This window comes from Octodon degus, unplaced genomic scaffold (genome assembly GCF_000260255.1).
Source record: "Octodon degus isolate 3935 unplaced genomic scaffold, OctDeg1.0 scaffold00238, whole genome shotgun sequence".
Lineage (NCBI taxonomy): Eukaryota > Metazoa > Chordata > Mammalia > Rodentia > Octodontidae > Octodon > Octodon degus.
Window position 1 is genome coordinate 1491135 of NW_004524814.1, and position 22419 is coordinate 1513553.

At 45.2% G+C, this 22419-nt stretch overlaps 1 protein-coding gene across 1 annotated transcript in view; it reads right to left on the minus strand.

Annotated features, from left to right (window-relative positions):
- Arsb (arylsulfatase B) overlaps nt 1–22419 on the minus strand; it is a 177027-nt gene that overhangs the window by 4271 nt on the left and 150337 nt on the right. The window lies entirely within an intron of this gene.

Here is a 22419-nt window from a genome sequence, read left to right on the forward strand (position 1 = left end):
ATTTTTCAGAGAAAAGCATGAGGAACCACCACTGCCATCACCAGTGTACCATCCCAGAGCCACAAGGGGACTGGCTGCACACCTCCCTCCTTTTTTGCCACTGGTCTTCCGCATCCTTGGACTTGTTCCAGAAAACTGTTAAAACATGGTGGACTACCATGAAGTACTAGGCCTACAGAGATTTGCCTCCCCTGGGGACATCACTAAGGCATACCAAACAGTGGCACTATAATGGCACCCAGATAAAAATTCTGAGAATAAGAAAGAAGCTGAGCAAAACTTCAAACAAGTGGCTGAGGCATATGTGTTACCAGATGCTAAAACCCCAGGACATCTATGACAAAAGTGGATTATGGAAGGATTAAGTGGTAATGGAGGAGGTGGATGTCACTTTGCCAGTCCATTTGAGTTTGGGTTCACATTCCAGAAGCCAGATGGAATCTCTAGAAATGAATTTCAGGGAACTGTTAGGTGGAAGGGACTCATTTTCACTTGACTTCTTCAATGTCCCATTTGAAGACATTTTAGGGAACTGAAGGGCCCCCAAGGAAACAGAAGCCATGGTGCAGGCTCTTCTTCCTCCCCTTCCATGGCTTTCAATCCTCTGGAGGTAGGTTTTCTTTATTTGATACAGGATTTACTTCATTCGGGTCCTTAGGTCATGGGAGCCTCACTTCATTTTTGTCCATGTCATTTGGCAGCAGTGGGATGGGCAACTTCAAATCTATATCAACTTCTACCAAAATCATTAATGGTAGGAAAATCACCATAAAGAAAATTGAGATTGGTCAAGAAAGAGTAGAAGTTGAACAAGACGGATAGTTAAAGTCCTTAACGATAAATGGTAAGGAGCAGCTGCTATGCTTGGATGATAAGCAATTCAATGTGCATGTTTAACAGAAATGTTAAACTATACCAAGCACCACGTGAGGATTAACAGGAACATTTTTCTTTTGAAGATTTCAGATGAACTCAACTTTCAGTATAACTGTACCTAATCTAAAGTGTTTATATGAATAAATTTATATTATCAGAGCTCCTCTTTTTCATAGACTTTTGAATTTACTGTTGGGACCATACAGTAGGACTATTTTTTGTCTTTAAAATTATTGTAATCAGGGAGCTGTTGAGATAGCTCAGTGGACTAAAGCACCTGCTTAGGCAAGCTTAGGCAAGGGAAAAGACTGCAGTTCAATTCCTGTACCACATACCACTCCCTAGGGCAGACTGAGCTGGCTAGAGTCTGGAGCTAGTGGTGTATATCTGTAATTCCAGCACTGGGAAGGCTGAAAGCAGGAGAATCACAAGTCTGAGCTGTATAGTAAGACCTGCAACAACTAAATACATTAAAAATGAATAAATAAATAAAACAATAAAATTGTAATTGGCTGGCGAGGTAATTCAGCAGACTTAGTGTCTGCTTAGGCAAGCACAGGGACCGGAGTTTAATCCATATGCAAAACTGCCACCACCACCCCTGCCCGGGCACGCTGAGCCAGCCACCGAGACTGGGTCTGCTGGCATATGGCTGTAATTTTCAGTGCTGGGGAGGCTGAAAACAAGAGGATCACTAAGAGTCCAAAATGTGTAGTGAGACCCTGTACCAAGTACATTAAAATAAAAAATATTGTAAACTCTGCATATACTTTGCTTTTTATTAAATGTGATCCAAGGTAAGCCTTGATTTTTCTGCTAGGGCAAAATTATACTCTAACACTAGTGTGGATCTGCTTTCCATTGTGTTTGAAATGTGAGTCAAGTAGAGTCCTTCACAGAAATAATTTCCATTTTTTAATATTTAGTAATGAAAGATATTAATGCATTAATGGTAATATGTTTCTGGTTCAACACACATTTAAGGATGCTTTATAGTTGTACATGGATGTTGGCAATTTAGTAAAGTTTTGACAATTGTTTGAATGTGTAATGTTAAGCTTAGGTTTATAAAAGCTGTCATTTACTTTAAAAAGGAAAAGAGTAATGAGCTGTAAAAGGCTCAAGTCAATAACTTCTGAGGATAACCCACTAATATTATAGACTGCTAGACAGTGTTAGATGTTTAGTTGAATTCAAACACTTATAGTATTTAGATGCCAATAGAATATTCACCTCTGACAGGACAAAAATAAATAACTAAAAATTAGGAAAAAAAATGGAAATGGAAAAAAAAAAAAAAGGAAAAGAGGGTCTGGGGAGATAGCTCAGTGGTCTAAGTGCCTGCCTGGCAAGCAAAAGGACTGAGGTTCAATCCCTGGTACCTCATGCTGTGCCAGCCTGAAGCTGCCCTGCCAGCCCCAAAACCAGGCATGGAGGCACATGCCTGTAATCCCAGCTCTGGGGAAGCTGAGACACTACGAATGAGTCTGGACTGTATAGAGAGGCCCTATATCAAATAAATAAAATTAAAAACTTTTTTAAAAAGGAAAGAAAAAATAAATTTGGCATACAAATGACTGGTATTTTTATGGATTACACTAATTTATCAGTTTGAGGTCTTACAGGAAGACCTCAAAATGATTTTAAGGGAACTTATTGCTAATACCCACCTACTTCTGAGTTTGGAATCAATAAAGAAGAGGCCAAGCAGATGGAGCTAAAATACGTTGATTTGTTACTAATAAAGCCAACAGGGGGGACTTGACTTCAAATTTGTGGCAGAGGCTGCACTAATAACTGACCTTAAATTTAGAAAAATTCAGCCACCATCAGTGATCTTGCCAGACAACCTAATGGCACATGGCAAGCCGGATGGCGTCTGCCCAGCCAGCAGATACGTGGCTCAGAAACTAAACAGGAAGGCGGGGCCAGGTGAGCACTTTGAGCATCTCCTTTGGAGCTGCTTATTCTGCACAGCAGAGAGGAATGGAGCGAGTGGGGCTCTAGCTGCTGCCCTCGGTGCCCCCAGGAGGGAAGGGCGGAGGCTCCCCAGCCCCCTCCCTTTGTGTCAGATGTAAAAGCCTCAACTCTGGGTCTCACTATATAATCTTCAGCCTGTTTTAAGTTCGCCTTTCTCTGTTAACTTTTCAAATAGTCGCAGCAATCCTCTCAGGAGCATTTCAAAAGGCTGCTGGCCTCGTAACTAACAGGGCATGGGGTGTCTGCTACGCTGGGTGCAGACTGAAAAGCACGTGTGCCTGCAGCCCTGCCTGCCTGGGAGGACATGGCAGGAAGGCTGCGTTTAAGGTCCAGAGTCCCAGGTCAGCCTGGAGGACACAAGGAAGCCCCTCTCAGAGAGAGAGAGAAAAAGAAAACCCAAGGCTTTGCAAGCACGCTCTCTGCAAGCACGACTCTGGCACTCCTCTTAGCGGGGAGTACTGCGGCAGTGGAGAGGCAGGGCCCTGCCCTGGCTGGAAGCAATCCTGTAGATACACACAGAGGCTGAGCCACAAGTGGCCGCGGCTGTAGAGCTGCGGTAGTCAGCACACACCAATAAATCTTCAGCACTGGAGAGGAAAATCTTTCTTGACTCCTTGCCTCTCTGTTTGTGGGTCTTTTGGCTCCGACACAAATGGACACATCAAGGGGTGGGAAGCATGAGGGGTGGCTGCTGTGGGAAGTGGTTCTCCCTGCACGCGCTGGTCACACTGTGAGCCTGGCGTCTCAGCCCCTCAAGCTGTGTGAAGGCCACGTTTCCATACCAAAGACTGCTCACAAAATAAGCATGCTTGGTGGGCACATAGAAGAGTAAACAGCTATCTCCACCACACTTACATTTATATACATTTTTTTTCTTAAAACAAACAAGAACATAAAATGCCTAAACAATAAATAAACCCAAGACTAAACAATGAAGCATACTATTATCTCAACATTTTTTACCCTTTCACTTTGGACCTTAAGCAAAGAGAAAATACTACAGAATGATACAACCAACACCCAGCGAGCTGTCACCCAGAATAAAAACATGTTAACATTTTACCATATTTACTTTAAAAAAAAAAAGAAAGAAAGAAATTGGACAGCAAAGATGATGCTGAAGTTTCCTTTGTCACCTCCTCAATCCTCATACTTCCATCCCCTCTCCCACGGGCTGTTTCTGTGATCACAAACTGCAGGAACAGATGTGCCAAGGGCTAAGATCTAGTACTGTTTCATACTCTAAAAATACACATGTGTCTGTGATGCTAGACATGTCCTGTAACTTGCTTTATCGTCCACTGTTGTAGATTTAGAGCTCTGTGAATATATGTGTGCATATATTCCTCCTGCCTGCTTAATATTTCACATTAAAATATCACATTTAAAAAATTTAGTCCCCTGTAGAGCATCCAGGTGGTGATGAAGATGATGATGATGACGATGATGATGTCACTGTTGCCCGTATCTCCTTGTGCACAAGGGCCTGAATTTCTCCAGGATGAGTCTAGAAGCACAGCTACTCATCTGGGTACAGGAAGATGAGGCCGAGCAACAGAGAGCAAATGGTAAGAAGGGTGAATTCAAGACCTGGGTTTGACATCTAAAGCTTTTAGGGGTGGAAGCAATAAAAAGTGATAATGAAAATACTGGTCAGAAAGGCCAATATTTATATAAAATATAGCACAGACTAGGTATTGTTTTAGGCATCTGCTGGGTAAGGAAGCCAAGCAGAGGAGATGGAGGTGCACAGTGTCATGATGGCTCAATATGTGGAATGTCCTGACAGAGTTCTCCAAAGTCTAGAAGGACAGGTTTGGGGGTGGGGAGGGCTTGGCGACCCAATGCTGACCTGATGCAGGGCCAGCAGCGAGGTCCTGTCTCCTCCTCTCTGAAATGCTGATGAAGTGGAATGAGCAGGGCACAGTGGGAGAGTGGGGCAAAGCAAGATCTCTTTCCTGTTGGAACTTGAGAAAAGCATTGCTAGTGATGGTGACAAGGGTGCTGGAAGTGAAGCCCTGACACTCGCTGTCCAGGAAGGCCACAGTGCTCAGCAGCGCACAACAGGCCCTTCTGTCTCAGGCCTTACGTGGCCTCGGTGTTAGCCAGGCCTGAGCTTCACTTTCCTCATGTGTACGATGAAGATAATGCTGTCACTCTCCCAGGACCACACAGCCTAAATGTGACCACAGAGTGAAAATGGTTAGTACTGAGTCCAGCATACACAGTGTGCGGCAGCCATTATTATTACCAGTTGTGCAATCTTGGGCAGCGTTCTGAATTTCCCATGCCTCAGTTTACTATCTATAAAATTAGCTTGACAACACAAAGCAGGATAAGTTGTATGTGATGTCTGATGTTTAGTGTAGTATCTGGTATAAGGTAAGACTATTGTTAGTGCTGTCAACATTAAAGATAACACTCTAATAGCCAATACTTAAAATACTACTTACTTATAAATGTAAAACACTGCTTTACATGTTTGTTCTACGAATGTTAACTCACTTCATTCCTGCAATGGCTCTATGAAATGAACAATAATGTCTCACAATAATGATTACAGGGGCTGGGGAGATGGCTCAGTAGAATAAGCACTTGCCTGGCAAATGCCAAGTGTCTGAGTTCAAGCTCCGGTTCCTTAAATAAATAAATAAATAAATAAATAAATAAATAAAATAATAATCACAGATGCTAATTATCACAGTGTAATACAGTTTTCTTCTTTTACTTCTTCTTATACCCGAGACATAGAAAAATAGGAAAACAAGAAAGTAGGCCTACAGAAGAAAGTGATCGACGATGTACAACATGCCTAAGGAGAGTCACCTAAAGAGAAAAAAAACCTCTCAGGCTTTCACAGAGAGCAAACTGGTCAAGCAATGGCCATGACTCATCCAGATGGCTGACACTGACAAAAGATCTACAAGCTGCTCTACGTGGTTTCAGGGTAAATCCTGAGGAGATTTGACTGACCTTGTCAGATACAAAAGTTACATTTTTAGTTATATGTGTCTTGCTTTAATTTGGTCTTAACCATTCAGCAGAAAAGTATAACCACGAGGTATAAAAAGTAATGCCATATTATTATGTTGAGCTGTAAAAATCTCAAGTCAACAACTTCTGACAATTTCCAGCTCTGCTGATAACCCACAAATATTATGGATTATTGGACTATATTAGGATATTTTGCTGAATTCAAGTACCTATAATATTTGAACTGACATCAAATATGAAAAGGTCATTTAAAGATTTCTCCAAATACATCTTCTTTAACAGCAATAGAACACCCATGTCTGACAAAACAAAACAAAAAAAGGGGGATATAAATGGAAGTCCATTTTGTAGTGAAAAAAAATATATGTGTATACAAAATAGGATAGATATACAGTTACTTTCTCTTAGTTTAATGAGAAGATTTGTACGAACATTGTTTAGACAAGAGATCATGTATGCATCTTGTACTGTGAATAGCTACTATGAAGACAATATGCAATGCATTAATTATTGTAACTGTCCTACTGACCTGTTTTGAAACTACCTCACTGCTATTTCTTTCTCATTAAAATTAATAAAAAATTAAGAAAAAAATTTAAATTGAAATGATGGCTCAGAACACATCAGCCTCAGAGACCCAATGTGGACTATCGCTCACCAATTATCTAACTTTCCACTGTTCATATAAGTAACTAAGGCAACGTCTAATGATAGTAATGAAACATCTTCTATTTGAAAAAAAGAAGAAAGTAGGCTGAAGTCATTATACTAGAAAAATAAAATAAAACCAGGAAAACCACACACACACACACACACACACACACACACACACACACAAATATAAACCTACTACTCTGATTTGGGTTTAAAAAGGACCTATATTTTCCACCTCATTATGTTCCAGAATTAGATTTGGGGAAAAATTTAATTGATTTTTCAGATGGAAGCTCTTCTTAGCCACTCTTAGTCCCTTTCTATCCCATTTCCTCACCTGTTACTCCTTTCCACTGAGTTCTCTGTGTTTTTAATCACTCTTGTAACTTAAAAGAGCAGGTTAAAGGTTTATTCTCCCACAGCTGACCCCGTGGCTGTCAGTTGGTGTCATCTTTTTAACCTAATGATATGTGTATATTTTCTTACAGTAAAAGTGACCCCCTTGGACTCCATGTGGGAAAATGTCCAGTTATTCCACAGACTTGGTTATTAGCGTCACAGACACAACACCCAGCATATGCAACCCAGAGGACGAAAGGTCTATTTTGGTGCATGATTCATGCCAGGTGTGGTGGGCTTCAGAAGGAGACACAGCAGCCAGGGCCACAGCAGACAAGAAGCAGAGGGTAGAACCGGGGACCTGGGGCAGGGCCTGAGCCGCTCACAACATGCCCCCGCGGCCTCTTCCAGCCAGATCTCACCCCTGACAGCATAGACAGCTCCTGGCCCCACTACTGTCGCCTTCCAAAAGCCCCACCAAGCCCAGGCGGCTTGGAGGGGGCATTTAAATATAAAACATAATGTATTTCTTACTAAGAATCCTTTCAGATACATGTTTAGTAAACAGGCAAAATTTAGGTTTAATGAACAGCAACTATCTTCAACTTTTGTGTTTCAAGTTTTTAAGAGTATTCTGTTTACTTTTTATGTGAATCAAGGGTCTTTCTCCTAAAATGTATGTTGGAGTTTCATTGACACTAACCATTGGATTGGCTGGGCAGTTTTTCCTGGACGGTCTAATGTCAGTTAAGTGAAGTTCAGGTTGCTAAGGTCCCTCTGCCCTTCCAGCTGGTGACTGCACACAGCTAGTGGACAGATGCACGGGTATTGTCTCCAACCTGCTCATGGCTTCACTGGTCACAGCATCTGTAGGTTGAGGCCAAGACTAAGTTCTCACTGCTGTGTGGTAAAGATATCCACATCCAGATGTGAGGCTGCACAGTGTTGTCTTGCTTCTTATTTTAAAAATCATTACAGATCTAAACCCAGCAGCTTTTCCCTAAGAGTACTTTCCTTTAACATTGCTGGAATAGGACTGGCCAAATAGCTCAGTAGATTAAAGTGCCTACAAACAGGCGCAGGGGCCAGGGGTTTGATTTCCAGGCCTGCCCTTAGGACACACTGATCTGGCAATTGAGACTGGGCATGGTGTCGTGCGTCTGTAATCCCAGCTCTTGGAAGGCTGTAAATAGGCGGATCACTGAGTCCAATCTAGTAGTGAGACCTTGAACACCTTCCCTAAAAAAAATATAACAAAACAAAACAAACCATTGCTGGAGCATTCCGTACTCTGAACCCTCCTAGCTAGAACACTAGGGTATGGGGCTCCTAGGAATTTATCAGCAGTACCCCTGTGCCATTCCTCTCTAGTTCTGAGAAGGAGATCTGAGAAAGCACGTGTGTACTAGAAGCCTTTGGAACAGTCTCTCTGATGTCTTATTAAATCATTCAACCACTGTGTGTCTGCTTCCTTCTATGTAAAATGGGAATGAAAATGTCTCCTCCCCTCAGGGGAGGACCCCGAAGAGGAAATAAGATCCTGGGTGTAGCGAGCACCCCAGAAACTGTGAAGAGCCCAGTTACAATTTCCCCTGCAGTTGCCACTGGACTGGGAACAGAGAGAAAATGGATTGATTATTAACTGAAAGGACTTGTTCCAGTCAGGTTGGACCTTGGGCTATGATTGACAGCCAAGGACATCAAGGTGACTAACTGACCAACTCTGTAATGCCTGGGGTCTTCCCACCTGCCCTGAGGATGGGGGATTGTTAAGAAATTATGGGAGGAGAAGGGGTAACACTACTTACATTCTAGATGCTAATTTCCATATAATACAGTAAACCATAGGTCTGGCCCCAACTGTGAAAACTGAGTGAACCAGAAAGACAGTCTGGATTCCTGCTCTACCCTGGGATCACCTCAGTTCTGTAGTCACTTTTACACCTAATTATGGCTCTCCTGATCCCTGTCCAGCTCAGTCCTGGCCTCCAGCATGGCCGCTTTTTGCTCCCTTTATGGACCCAAAATGATCACATTCAGTAGCACCAGCTGGTCCTGTGTTGGTCTCTGCATAGTGCCTGCCCCAGGACAGACCTACAGGACTTGCCTCCCAGGCAGCCTGCTCCATGGCAGTGGTTGGTGTGGTGACCCAAAAGTTCTTAGATGTGTCTCCCTGGCCCCACCCTTCACTCCCACTGTGTTGGCACTGTGTACTTGGGAAGGTGATAGTACCACCAGGGGTTTGGCTGAAAAGGACAGTCTAAATCACATGTAATTTCAGAAACAATACCATGAATCCAACAGCCTTCAACTGCACAAATCTGAAATAAAATGTGAAGGGTTTGCTGAGGCTACTCATGCTGAGGAAAGAGAGTGCTGGGGTGGAAGGAGGAACAGGCTGCTCTGTCCTGGGTGTGTCAGGAGCACAGCCAGAAAAATTGAAGAGGAAGAAATAAAATGAAGAGAGGAAAGAGGGAAGCAGGAAAAAAGAGGAAAGAGAGAAGAGGGGCAGGGTGAGGCGAGGTGCCAGATCAGCCGGGTTTAGGGAGGTTCTTTCCTGTCACCTTTACTTACCTGCCTTCTGCTTCTTACACTTTTTCAAAATTAGCTGAGGCCAATAGATTACAGGGCAGACTGAAGCTCAGGGTAACTACCACTCCAGCATCCTCCAAGGCCTGCCTGTCAGAGCACCTACTGAACACTGTGGCGTTGCTTTTGGTTATCCAAGCTGGTCCGACAGTTTTACTAGCGCTAGTTAATGGCAGTGTCTGCTTGGATTGGGCTCTCTGGCTTTGGCGCCAGATCCCTGGGGCAGCTCCTCTGCTCAATAGTATAAATCCATGGGTGCTTCCCTCAGCCTCTGCTTTCTCGGGATTAAATGAGCAATTACCGCATGCTTCATTTTGGGTACTGGGAATTGAACTCAGGACCTTGCACTTGCCAGGTAGGCACTGTGCCACTGAGCTTATCCCTCAACCACTTGTTTTTTTTATTAATCAAATGAAGTATTACCATTGCAAACCTTTAGCAGGTTTGACTTAGTATATAGTAACTGCTCAGTAAATGTTAACTTATTATTTATTAAATATATAGTAGTTGTTAAAATGACATGATTTAGTAAAGGCAACAGTTTTCAGACCAAATCTTCCCTTCAAGCAAACTCTATGCTGCACCCTTCATATAAGACAGCTAAAAGCAGGGCTGTTTATCCTCCACTTAGGCAACTTTTGGCAGTGCCTGGAGGTTGCCTGGTGTTCCACAGACTCCAGGTGGAAGTTCGTGGCTCAGTACTACACTCGGTACCCACATAGGCACAGGGGTAGGGTGTGCGGGGGCCCGGGCCACACATGAGCAGGGAAGCTGGAACTAGAAGGCTGCATCTTGGCCAAGCCCATCCACCCCGCAGGGCCCAGGCAGCTCTGCCAGTGGAGACTAGCATGTCAGACAGGGAGGCTGGGCCACCAAACAAACTGCCCTCCTTTCTGGACTTACACTCCATTGGTTCAGACTTTCTGTTCTGCTCACGCTGCCTACTTAGAATCCTGTCTGTTCTCCATAAGAGCCTTACAACATGCAAGAGAAATATTGGGGAAAATGTCCCGGACATGAAGCTAATCAAAAAAAGGTGAGGCGCAGCATGACAGGCGCTATTTATTATCTACAAGGGGCAAATTGGATGCTCATCATTTTTATATATGTACTCCACACGAGGCATTTCAAATGAATTTAAGCTTATGATTTTTGGTTTACAAAGTCAATTTTTCAGACACCTACTTATTGCAGGCCATATTTGATATTTTAAGAATCTCAGTGAAAAAAGAGCTTTGATGTGGCTTGCTCTGCTTAGACAAGAGTTCAAATGTTAATCATTCCTGAGTTGTTCATAATAAGTACTCAGAGAATGTCCCTGTTTCATAGGGAGCTTCAACATTTGGGTCATGTCTGACACTGCCAGGAGTGTCAACTGAGAAATGTACACCACCTCCACCAAAAAAAAAAAAAAAAAAAAAAAAAAAAAAAATCCCAGACGGATCCTGAATCCATGACCATCCTGGTAAATCATGCCATGTGTATCTGAAATGAGCCAAGGAGTGTTCTGTTCATGTGTTGGTTTAAATCAAATCTCAGATAAATAACATACTCTATTAAACAACATTATTAAATAACTATTAAATGATGTCTATTAAACAAATACCTATTTTTATTGATCTCTACAGGTGCTATGCACCAAGTCCTCAGAATGAATAAACTAGAATCCAGCAGGTAACAGGAAAATAATCTTGTTAGAACATTAGGGAGCCGAAAACAGTGGTACAGAAATGTGGGGCCTGAGTATGCCAGCATGCGGACTCTAGAAGAGATGCGAGCTCCCTGGAAAGGACCCAGGAAGGCAGCGCTTGCTGAGCTGGACTCTAAGGACAGGATGAATATGACAGGCAAGGAAAGTGTGACAAAGATGACCCAGGAAGAAGGACGGCCACTCTTCTCAACCGTTCTCCTTTTCAGTCTTAAGTGAGAATATATATGCAGAATGCTCATTCTAGTGTCAGGCACGGGGGAAAAAATGCTCCCTCTGGCTGAGTTGCTGGCTTAATCTGACATTCTTTTTCAGATTCCTTTGCACTTTCTTTTTTCTCTGTTCATTTCTTAAAAGTTTTCATTCCCCAACGTTTTAGCTTAACATTCCCCTGGGTATTCTATTTTATCTCCTACTCAAATTTTTGTATCTACAGAAGTCTCAGTGCCTCCAGCTGGGGCTAACCTACCCAGGAACCAAGGGACCAATATCCAGTCTTCTTGGTCCAATCACACATTTCCCCTACAGATGCCAACCCTGCATCTGTAGGGAGGGAATCTATCCTCCAGCTCTTGTTTTTGATTTTAACCATGAAAACAAGCTTAACCTTTTTAGTCCTGTCCCCCACCCCACCCCCACTCCTCCACTTTCACAAGATCCAAGAACTACCCTGCCTTTCTAGCCCAGTGCCTGGGTGTGGTAGAGGAGAAGGAGTCAGAAATCTCCTACATCTGACAGCTTATAGGGTATCTTCTAAGATAACTCCTCTCTGATGTCCCCTACACATTGCTGTGTCTTGGATTCTCAAGCTAGGTGCTATCTTCACTTCTTGTGATAGTTAAAGTGGTAAGAACCGGGGCTGGAAAGAGAGAAGGATAGAGTACAGAGGCTGGAGAGTACCAGCACAAACAGAAAAAGCAAGAAAGGAGTCCCTTGAAAACTAGAAGAGCTCGACAGGGGCCAGAGTCCACAGAGAAGATGACTGAGGGAGGGGAAGTCTGAGAAGCCAGGCAATAGGAAGACTGGGTTTGGCAAACAGGATGACATGGAGACAGCAGTGACCCTGGGATTTTTAATGCCCATATAACCATGAACTTGAGGTCTAAGAGCTTACAACAACAAAGACAATGCAGATAGAAAGCCAAGGGCACATTCTCTCTAATCATCCTCCAATTAAAGTGGTAACAGATGGCCAGGCCTAGCTCAGTGTTCATGTGTCAGCCCCCTCCTTAGCTCTGCTCCTCCAGCATGACAGGCTCAGCTAACCCAGGATGGTGGCTACCCATCGGACACATATTTTTAGTCTGTCTCTCTCTAAATACACGTTTTCAAAGTAATTAGTAGAGCCCATCAACAAATGGCTATAAATACACATTGTGTGTATATAAAAAAGGGGAAACTAACCAAAATACCCATCTTGAGCCTATGATTAAGATGATGAGCATGAAGCAGCTAAATGTCTGTTCTCTGGCTTGGGATAAAAGAAGAAAGGCCCCATGCCCCCAGCCACAGGCCTCCGGGTCCAAATGCCTTGCTGAAGACCAAGCGCTTCCTGGTATATAGTTCATGCTCCCATGTGTAGGAAAGATGTGTAGGTTCTGTGTACGTTTTGGAAAATGATGCAATACTGTTAATATAGTATTTATTTGAAAAAGCGTGTTGCCCATAGTTTAGCCCCTCACGACTGTCAGATGAGCCTGACCTTTCTAGGCAGCCTGGTGATTTTTGTCCAGCCCAAGTCCACAGGCCTGTGCTAGGGTACCAGCAGTGACAATTACAGTGCAGAAAACTGAAGCTGGCTGGCACCCATCCAAGCACAGCCCTCCAGTGTCAGTGTCCATGGCCCCAAATCCCACGTTAGCCACATCCTGTAATCACTGCAGTGATGGCTGCTGGCGGCTGCCTATCAAAGCTGAGAAGCTGACGTGCAAGACAGCTCTTTCTAGTTTACTCTGGCATTGGCAGCAACCCAGGTGAAATAAGGATGTTCTCTGTCTTGAGAAGCTACCAGAGTCTCACATACATGGGGATTCAGATCACAATCGCTCTTTCCAAAAAAAAAAAAAAAAAAAAAAAAAGCTGGAAACCGGTCATTCCTCTAAACTGATTTAAAGAGAATAAACCATTACAGTGGCACCACCAACTCTTCTCAATCAGCTTTGAAAAGGTTTTGTTCCACACAAGACTCATCTTAAATGTCCCGAATTTTCAATTGCTGATTTGAATTGTGCAGCTTGACTGTGCAGTCCAAAAGATAGCCACCCTCAGATTCCTGAACCTGGCTCCTTTCCTCTGCAACCTGAGTTCATGCCGTAATCCCAAAGTGCTTCCTAAGCGCTGAGCTCCTCATAGAATCGACCTGTGCCCTGGCGGAGTCTGAGGTGTGCTGGCCACCCAGTCTAGGGGACTCGTACTCTCTAGCACTCATCATGCCAAAGTCATTCAGAGGACTTAACACATCCCTCTTGCTTTCCTGTCTTCAATACCAGTGCTAGCTATACACTTTCAGGGAGGTGTGTTCAGAACAATCCAATTTCAGTGGGGAGCAAAAGCAGACACTTGAATTTTCCATCTTACTCAAGTGAGGATGTTTACAACCAGGCAGACTTATAAGTAGAGTGGGAGGCCTGCCAGGTTTTACTAGAGGAATGTACTATACAGAGATGCAGATGAGCAGAACACACATAGGTAATGTAAGTTCGGAAAATAAGGTCGGTGGCCCTCTACCTTCTCCTGCCATAGGACAGTCTATCACAGAGAATCTTGGAAGGAAAATGAGTACCAAAACACAGTTAAAAGGGAAAGCGGTTCTGGTGCTGGATGGCCTTATAGGACAACCTCAGTCTTCAGCAACCAATTCTGCAGTCTGAAAGGAGTAAAGCAGAGTTTGAGCACTCCTGACACAGATAGATGATACTTGAGGGGATAGAAACACTAACTTCCCTCATTTGACCATTACATGCCATATACATGTGTTGAATTATAGCAGTTACCCTATAAATATGTATAAATATTATATGTCAAAATATTGTAGGCAGGGGCCGGGGTGATGGCTCAGTAGAATTAGTGCTTCCCTGGCAAGCGCAAGGGCCTGAGTTCAATCCCAAGTCAGTAGCATTTCTTAATTGGGATAAAAGGCAGTCTAGAAAGATTCACCTCCATGTCTCTAAGATTACATTTACTAAGTTTCTCAGGTGACTTAAAACTACAAAAATGTTGGCCATCTGTACCAGGAATAACTGGCCAGAAAGGATAAATTAGAATGTGTATCAGAGCAGAAGAAATCCACCAAAGACTGGCATGGTAAGTATGAAGTGGCCTGCACCTGGGTAGAATGAACCCTGTTAATCATTCATAGCACATACAATAATTTTTAATCTTATACTTTTATTCAATGTGAGTCTCCTCTAAATATATAAGATCCCCATCAAATAGGGATCGTGACCATGGTGTTCAGTGGTATACTGTTCATCAGTACCCATCCCTTCATAGTACTCAGTAACTATGACTGAATAAAGGAAGGTGTGGGGCCTCTAAAGCTGGGGCTGGGGTCAAGAGGGTCTAGACACAGCAGGGCAGAGACACAGTGTTGGGAAATAAGTGTTTGGATATTGTGTCTACCTCTCAACTTCACAGTTCCAAATAGCAAAGAATCAGGTATAAAGAAAAGGGGTCTGGGGAGATAGTTCCATGACACAAGCGCCTGCCTGGCAAGTGCAAAGTCCTGTGTTCCCCTCGTCTCTGGTACCCGAAAAAAAAAAAAAGATCTCAAGAGAAGAAACTGGGATATTTAGGAAGGCAATGAGCAGTTTTTAAACTCCTGAGGGTAGCTGGCTAGAGCTCCTCTCTGTACATGTCAGAACTAGGAGTAGATGGATACTGGAACTCAGCTAGGCAGCGGCCATGGTGGCACATGGCTCTGTAGTAGGCTAGACTGAAAGGTCCTGCTTGCCTATGCTACTTGCATGGATAGTGAGAGGGCACAGCGGTGGTCTTTCAATGTGTGGCCAGGGTGAGTCCACATTCACCCTAGTAGATCCAAGGGTTCGCTTCAAGAGTTCTTAAATGAATGGTGTCTTCTAAGGGCTAAACTCTAGGACCTTTTCTCCCAAATGGAGTAATGAGAAGGGGGACTGCTTGCAAGCTTGAGGATAGGTCCTTTGCTCTCTTGAGACTGGGCGTGATAGTGAGGCTCCCCTAGAGAGACCACAGCAGGTCCTGAGGGGCCTGGATGAGGCCCAATCCTCCTCCCCGCAGGACTCATCTGCTGTCACAGAACATTTCACTCACAGCTATTCACCATGAGATGCTGTACCCTGTACTGGGGATGGATTCCTTTGGGGTTGAAATGGTAAAATCAGCCTGTAGTAGTAGTTGTTGCTGTTGGTTGTACCAGGAATCAAACTCAGGACCTCATGTTTGCCAGGTAGGTGCTGTACCTCTCAGCTATATCCCCCAGATCAGCCTATAGTTTTATGGTATCCTCTGAACACTTGAAACAAAGTCAGCAGCGTACTGGGGCTTTTTCAAAACAAATTTGCTACCCAAAGTGACTTCTACACACAACCTTGCTTCCCTTGATCAGGAGATAATTACTGGGCTGTTAAAGATACAGAAGCCAAGGCCTGGCAAAGCAAGTGTGGGCTGCTCTGAGTGCCAAGGGAATGGAGGGAACCCCTGGCGTGTGCTGCCAGGGGCTGGCTCTCCACACCTCCGTGAGTGAGGGCCCCAGCCTCAGGTTCCCACAGACAGCGCTGTCCCCTGGCTGCAGGGCTTCGATGCACATCTGCTTCTCTGCTCACAGCTGCTTTCCTGCTTTTCTCAGCTCCTTCCGAGGTTCAAATGATGCAGCTTTATAAACATGAGAATTCTCCCCCATGGAATTCAAGAATTTATTACTCACTTGAAGAAGTATTTATTGAGCATCTACACTGCGGGTGGACTTCATCCACACAACTGTTAGCACTGAGAATCCACAGTATACTGGGAATGGTGCTGCCTTGCCAGTCCTGCAGGCCAGAATCTGGAGGGTCAGAGGCTGTGTGTGTTTCTGTGCCCTCCTCTCCCTCCCAAGGGACCTGGGAGAGCTGGACAAGGCCCTGGGCAGTGCAGGAGAGTCCAAGACACAGTGTAAACAGGCGCCTGAGCGCTCCGAGTCTTCAGCCCACTGAAGCTCTTTACCCAGGGAGCACAGCTGGGTACTATATGGACAGAGTTAGACTCCTGCACAATAGAAGAAATAGCAGGGAGGAGAGGAGGAGGCTTTCTTTCAGCATTAGTAATTGCTTATTGCAGATGTAACCAGAATGTGTGGAATGAAAAAAATTTTTTTTCTTTCAGTTCAAAGTGAAACTATTAAAAATCAAAACTAATTTTTCTTTTTTGCCACTTTTCCACACTGGCCCTTAAATGTGGCTATGGGACTTACTTGGTCATTGTCATCACATACACTTTCTAAAGGAAAAGTGGCAAATACAATAGAGAGGCTTGCGACAGACTCATCCTCATGCCACAGCAAAGAGTTATTCCAACTTGTCAAGCCAGGTGAAAACAGCCAGTCAGAGGAAAAGAGGTACTCAGAGGGATCAGGGGAAGCCTCTTGACATGGCAGATAATTAATCTGCTAAAACTAACAGCCAAGGGCAGCAATGGAAGCTGTAATTACCCAAACACTTTCAAAGAGTGGACCTTGGAGAGGAGACAAAGTGGGCGGTCTCTACTTGAGTAGAGCTGATGACCCTAGGGTCAGAGCCTCCAAACCTGGGGTGGGCTGCCTGCCCCACCGTTCAGGCACCCCCAGTCTCCCTGGACACCACAGCACCCCCCCGCCCCCAGCTGTGCCCCCCTTGGGAATGGAAAATGCTGTGGAGTTTCCTGTTCATTTTCTGAGGCCTATGATAAGGCTCCTATGTAATGCAGTCCCTCTGAGGGAAGCCGCTCTCCTTCAAGCTCTCTTCCAGGACTTAGCTCCAGAGGTTGTGTGAGGGTTTGGTAAGCAGAGCCCATGTGTGGGCCTTGGTGTTGGCCTCCCGAGGTCTGCACCACAGTGCTGCTTCGTGGCAGGCAGCTCCTCACAGGATGACTCTGGGGCACGAGTGCTAGAGAGGACCAGTGGTGTAATGTCATAAATAATGCTTCATGGGGGTCCACTGAAAACACCAAATTCTCTTCCAGTAACTGCTGAATTACACAACAAGCATAAGGCTTAATCCTATAATCACATCAGGGTCACTCCCTGGGTCGTTTTCTGTATCTGCCAGCTATCTGCGGTGAGACTGCGACCTCCCAGAACAGCATTATCCCAGGGAAGTGACGGGCAGCTAGTACTACAGGAACAGAACCTGCTTTTCATCAGTGGCTTCCACCTGGTATGTGACAAAGACTGGCCCAAGAGAGGCTGTTAGGAAGGAAAGCATCTTCTTGTTTTATTTGTTATTTTCACTTCTAATTATTTTCTTCCCATCTGTTTTCTTAGAGAACAGCATGATACAAATTGCTCTGCTACTTCCACTGTACTAAGAACCACTGCTGAGAAAGCCCAACTCACTTTTCTCAAGACTAAATTCTTTCTGGTTCCATCTGACCTTGACTAGAAAACTAAGTAGGAACAGGGGGATGACACATGGGGAGTCATATGTGGTCAGCATGCTTCTGTCCTCTGAGGAGAATGTGGCTGGGAGTCCATGCATAGACAGAAACCTGACCCTGGTGACCACCGGGAATTGCTCGCCCAGGCTCCATGGGCTCTGGGGGCTCCCCCCTGGAGGGAGGCCTTGGGAGCAGTCAAAGCCACCCAGGCTAGGAGCTCCTCCACAGTAGCCCCTCAGGGCTGGGACAGGCACTGTGCTGAGGACACACGCTGGCCTACATGAAGGAACCCGAGTCCTGCCCATCTACTTCCTAGTAGACTTCCCGTGTAGACTTCAGGACAAATGACTATTTTTCTAAGACTGACTTCCCTTCTTGGTAGGATGGGGATAATGCTACCATGGACCTGCATGTGGATTCTGTGAGGATTATACGAGGTAATGAATGCAAGTGCTGAGCCAGTGGCTGGACATCATGGAAATGTGGGGTTTTTCTTGTCACAGTTATGAAATCTACTCTGGATTCTCCTCCTTTTGCCACCTTATTGTGTAATTCAAGAGCATTAAGGAGGTGTGAACCATAAAACAAAACTACTTGGTACTCGAGTAAGTAAAAAAAAAAAAAAAAGCTAGAGTCCCTGTGTCCCCCAGCTGAAGGATATCATATGGCTGCCAACAAGCAAAGATATTTATAGATCATCTGCACAAAAGCCATGACAGCAACACCTTTCACACACACTAACACTGCCTGAGGTGGCTCCCTTCAAAAGCTCATAGGAAACAGATTGTAGTTTCAGGACTGGCCCTGCTTCCCTGCAATAGCTACTACTGTTGTAGGCAGCTGAGTTAGACAGAAATGCAGGCAGTCAGACAGGGCAAGATCCTTTGGAGACAATATAGAAGACAAGACATCTTGCAACAGTGGGAGAGACTAGCACTCCCTTGGTGGGCTACAGCTCAAGACTCAAGATTAAGCAAAGGCAGCCACATACCTCCCTAGGGATGGGCATCAGGGACTGATATTCTAATAGGTATCAATCACCTTGAGAAAGCCAAGAAGAGCCAGTAACCAGACCTCCTACAGGAAAAGCCCCTGTTCTGACTTCCCTAATTGATGCTGATCTAATCAATTTACCTGAGCAATTGTGCTTATTGGTTCACCATAATTTTGTCCCACCTCATGTGGGAATTCCCATGTTTTCCACCTTAGACCCACTTCACCTCATGATTTTGCTCTACTTAAATCCCCAGGGAAGGCAGATTTTTTGGCAACCTACTTGGGTCCCCTTCTGTCCCTCTAGGAGAGACGCTTTCTTTCCTCCAATAATTACAGTATATTCTGCTCTTAACCTCTGTTTTCCTACAATTCCTTTTTTGGTTTTAGAGAACAGGAACTCATCCCAGGTATCTTTCCCATTGGAAATTTCATTCCCCTACATCACCACATGAACACTTTCAATCTAGAATTTAAACTATTTGCAACAACAAATGTGGCCCACATTAAGCTCTTAGCCAGCTGTCCTCCGCCTCTTCCTCCTCTGCTCATTGCTGACAGTGCCAAGTGAAGTGTCTCTATTTACCTTGGCTTTCAGGGGCTTTTCCCATGCCTTCTGGTGGCATGTGGATGTGGATGTGGATAGAAGCTTGCAGCAGGCTGAGGTGCCCAGATTGCTGGCAGGACCAGTCCCATGCTGGGGAGGAGTGAAGCTCATTTTTTCCATGCTGCAATTATACTTCCTGCATGGGGAAGCTCCCAGGAAAGCACTTCTCAGACTTTCAGGGGCAGAAGCTCTGCAGAAAGCGGGGTCACTTTTGAGGGCCACAAGGGACCAATCCCAGTCCCAGCCCTCAGGACAGCGTAGCTCCTGCCTCGGTTGGAGTCTCTGCATACCTTGGCAGCTCAGGGCTAAGACTTTCTGGCAGACTTTCCTGCTGGACAAGGGTGGGTGGGGCAGCACTCAGGAAGACACCAATAAATCTGAGCTGTTTATTTATTTCACTTGCCTACTTTCTGTTTCTTAACTAATCATTAAAATGTTAATGGGTGCCAGTTAAACAGAAAACCCAATGATATTATGGGCTTCTGTACTCTTTTAGAATATTTTGCTGAGTTTACACACCTATAATATTCAACAACGGAACTTAAAAAAATTGGGGTATAACTATGAATATCCATTTTGTATCTGTGTATTCAAAGTGGTTGGGATAGATATATAGTTGCATTCTCTTAATGAATAGAATGATTTTTTCTAATGGTGTTTGTAAGTAGGATCACAAGTCTGCATCTTGTACAGCAATTAACCACTGAGAAGAATGTATGCAGTGTATTATTTGTTGAAACTGTACTTTCGATTTGATTTGAAACTGTCTCATTGCTATATGTTTATCAATAAAACTTTGAAAAGAAAAAAAAATAAAAAAAAAATTTTAAAAAAGCCAAGAACTTGACAATAGAAGAGGTACTCTGAGGGCACCTGAGGAATCAGGAAGAGTCTTTGCAGGCTAAGAGGTACAAAAGAGAAAATTTTGCCTTGAGATAAAAGTCCCAGTGCACTACACTTAAGAAGGGCAGCCTAGGAATTGGTTTATCAGGATTCCATTCATAGTACTCAGCCATCCAGGCATTCAAGAGAGCCCAGTAGTGGTGGCTCCAAACCAGGTTATTACTTGATGTGACAGTATGTCATGGCGTCGTATGGAGCTGGTTTTGTAGGAAAGCAGAATACGAAAGTTGTGGGGTCAAGGAAGCCAGGGTTCAAAGGAAGGCCTGGGAGGCCAGGAAGGTATTATAATCCAGAGAGGGCAATGTATGAAGCTATGAGAGTGGAAGCTGATGGGCTAGGACTCAAGGTTTCCCAGCTACCCTGCCCCAAACATTCTCCCTCTTGGTTTCCCAGTTATCCTGCCCCAAACACTCCATGTTCTGTCCCCTGGTCTTGGCTCGCTTTCTCTTGGCCCCAAGCAGAGTTGAATCACAAAGAAGAAAAACGATCTCCTCCTGTGATCCAGCTGTTCCAGCCTGCAAACACTGTCCCCTAAAAACTATAAAACCCCCTGTTCCCATTTGTTTGGGGGCTATCTTGGTCCATGAGACAGCCCTCTAAGTGAACTTCCAATAAACCTGTTTATTCTTGTAAAAAAAAAAATAAAATGTTAATGGGGGCTACAGGCTTTAGCAGAACAGATTGCTTCTGGCACTGTGGTAGGAGCAGAGCCCAAGAGGAAGAGCCAGACACCCAAGTCCCTGTCTCTTGAGATCTTTAGAACCTAACCAAGAGTGTGCAGGAACAGTCCAATCGCAGTGGGCGCAGAGACACAGAAAAGACTGGGGAGGCACAATTAGTGCTCAGTTCTACCAGGAAAGATGGTGGCTGCAGCTGGGAAGGCAGCATCTGAGCCGGACCTCAGGGGCCGAACCTGGATTATCAGGCCGAAAGACTGGAAAGGGCTGTGAGGGTAGAAGTAGCAGTGTGAGGAAAAGCACAGGGGCAAGGAGGTGTGTCAGAAGAGGGGAGCCCTGGCACTGCTGAGCGGATTGCTGGGAGGGGGGTCTTGGGGGCAGGGAGTGCTAAAGCCCTTGGCTGGGCCCCCTGTGCAGTGCTCTACCATGCAGCCTGGGCCCCAGCTGTGCTCAGGAGCAGGCACTGGGGGTCTCTGAGGGAGGCCACTGCCTCTCAGGGAGGCCATCAGTCCCAGCACCCGTGGGTGGTGGAATGGGACAGGCTTTTCGGCACAGATGGGCGGCTCTCAGATGTCTAGGCCAAGGGCCAGGTCCCAGAGGACAGAATGAGTGAGCACCAGAAAGGGGGTAGAGTACTGGGGAGTGTATTCATGAAGGAGTGCTGTCAGGTCTCTGCCTTCAGGCCTGCTGTGGTGGGTATGAGCACCAGCCACCACTGTCACACTTCACCCCATACCTCTCGGGTCAGGGTCTCCCCCACAGGCCGAGCACATGCGGGCCTGCCTGCTTGTAGCAGCTTGGGGACCACTCTGTAGGCTACATGTCCATGTGATTGGCCCTGGATTCAGCTGTCCTTGGCACTTCTGGTCACCGAAAGGACACTGTAGCAGCTGAAGCCAGCAGAAGGCGCAGACCGTAAGCAGGACCCTAGCTGGCCCTTCCATCAGACTTTAGTCTGGGGAACAGCCCAGAGACCCCACAGCCTCTCCTCAACACATGCTGCTCTGCTGCCTTGCCTTCTACTCACCTCTCAAACTCAGATGCTCACTTCCGGCACCCCCAGCCCCAGCCTGCCCCTCTGGCTATGCACCTCCCTCACTGCTCAGAGAGCAAGTCTTTTGTGCAGAGCCAGACGGTAATGTGATTAAATCTGTACCCATCCACCATTCTCTGAACCCTGCAAATATCACACTGCCAGCCTAGGTGCTCCAGAGAGAACTCAGCTGGGAAGACAGGAACACACAGAACAGCAAGGACTCTTCCCGCACTGAGCGCTCGGTGCCTGCGGGTTATTTGTTTCTCATTTGCTTTGAAAAAGACTGTAGAGAATCTGGAAACCTGCATTCCACTGCAGAGTGCAGAGCAGATTTGTGCTGACAGTCAGTTTGGCAGGGGGTCGATGGGTCTGTTTTTGCTGGTGAGCTCATGTTCTGGGGCACATATTACAGAGTTCTGATCATGAGGCCAGCAGCGCTGTACCTGTAGCACAAAACTGTAATTAGCACCGAGCG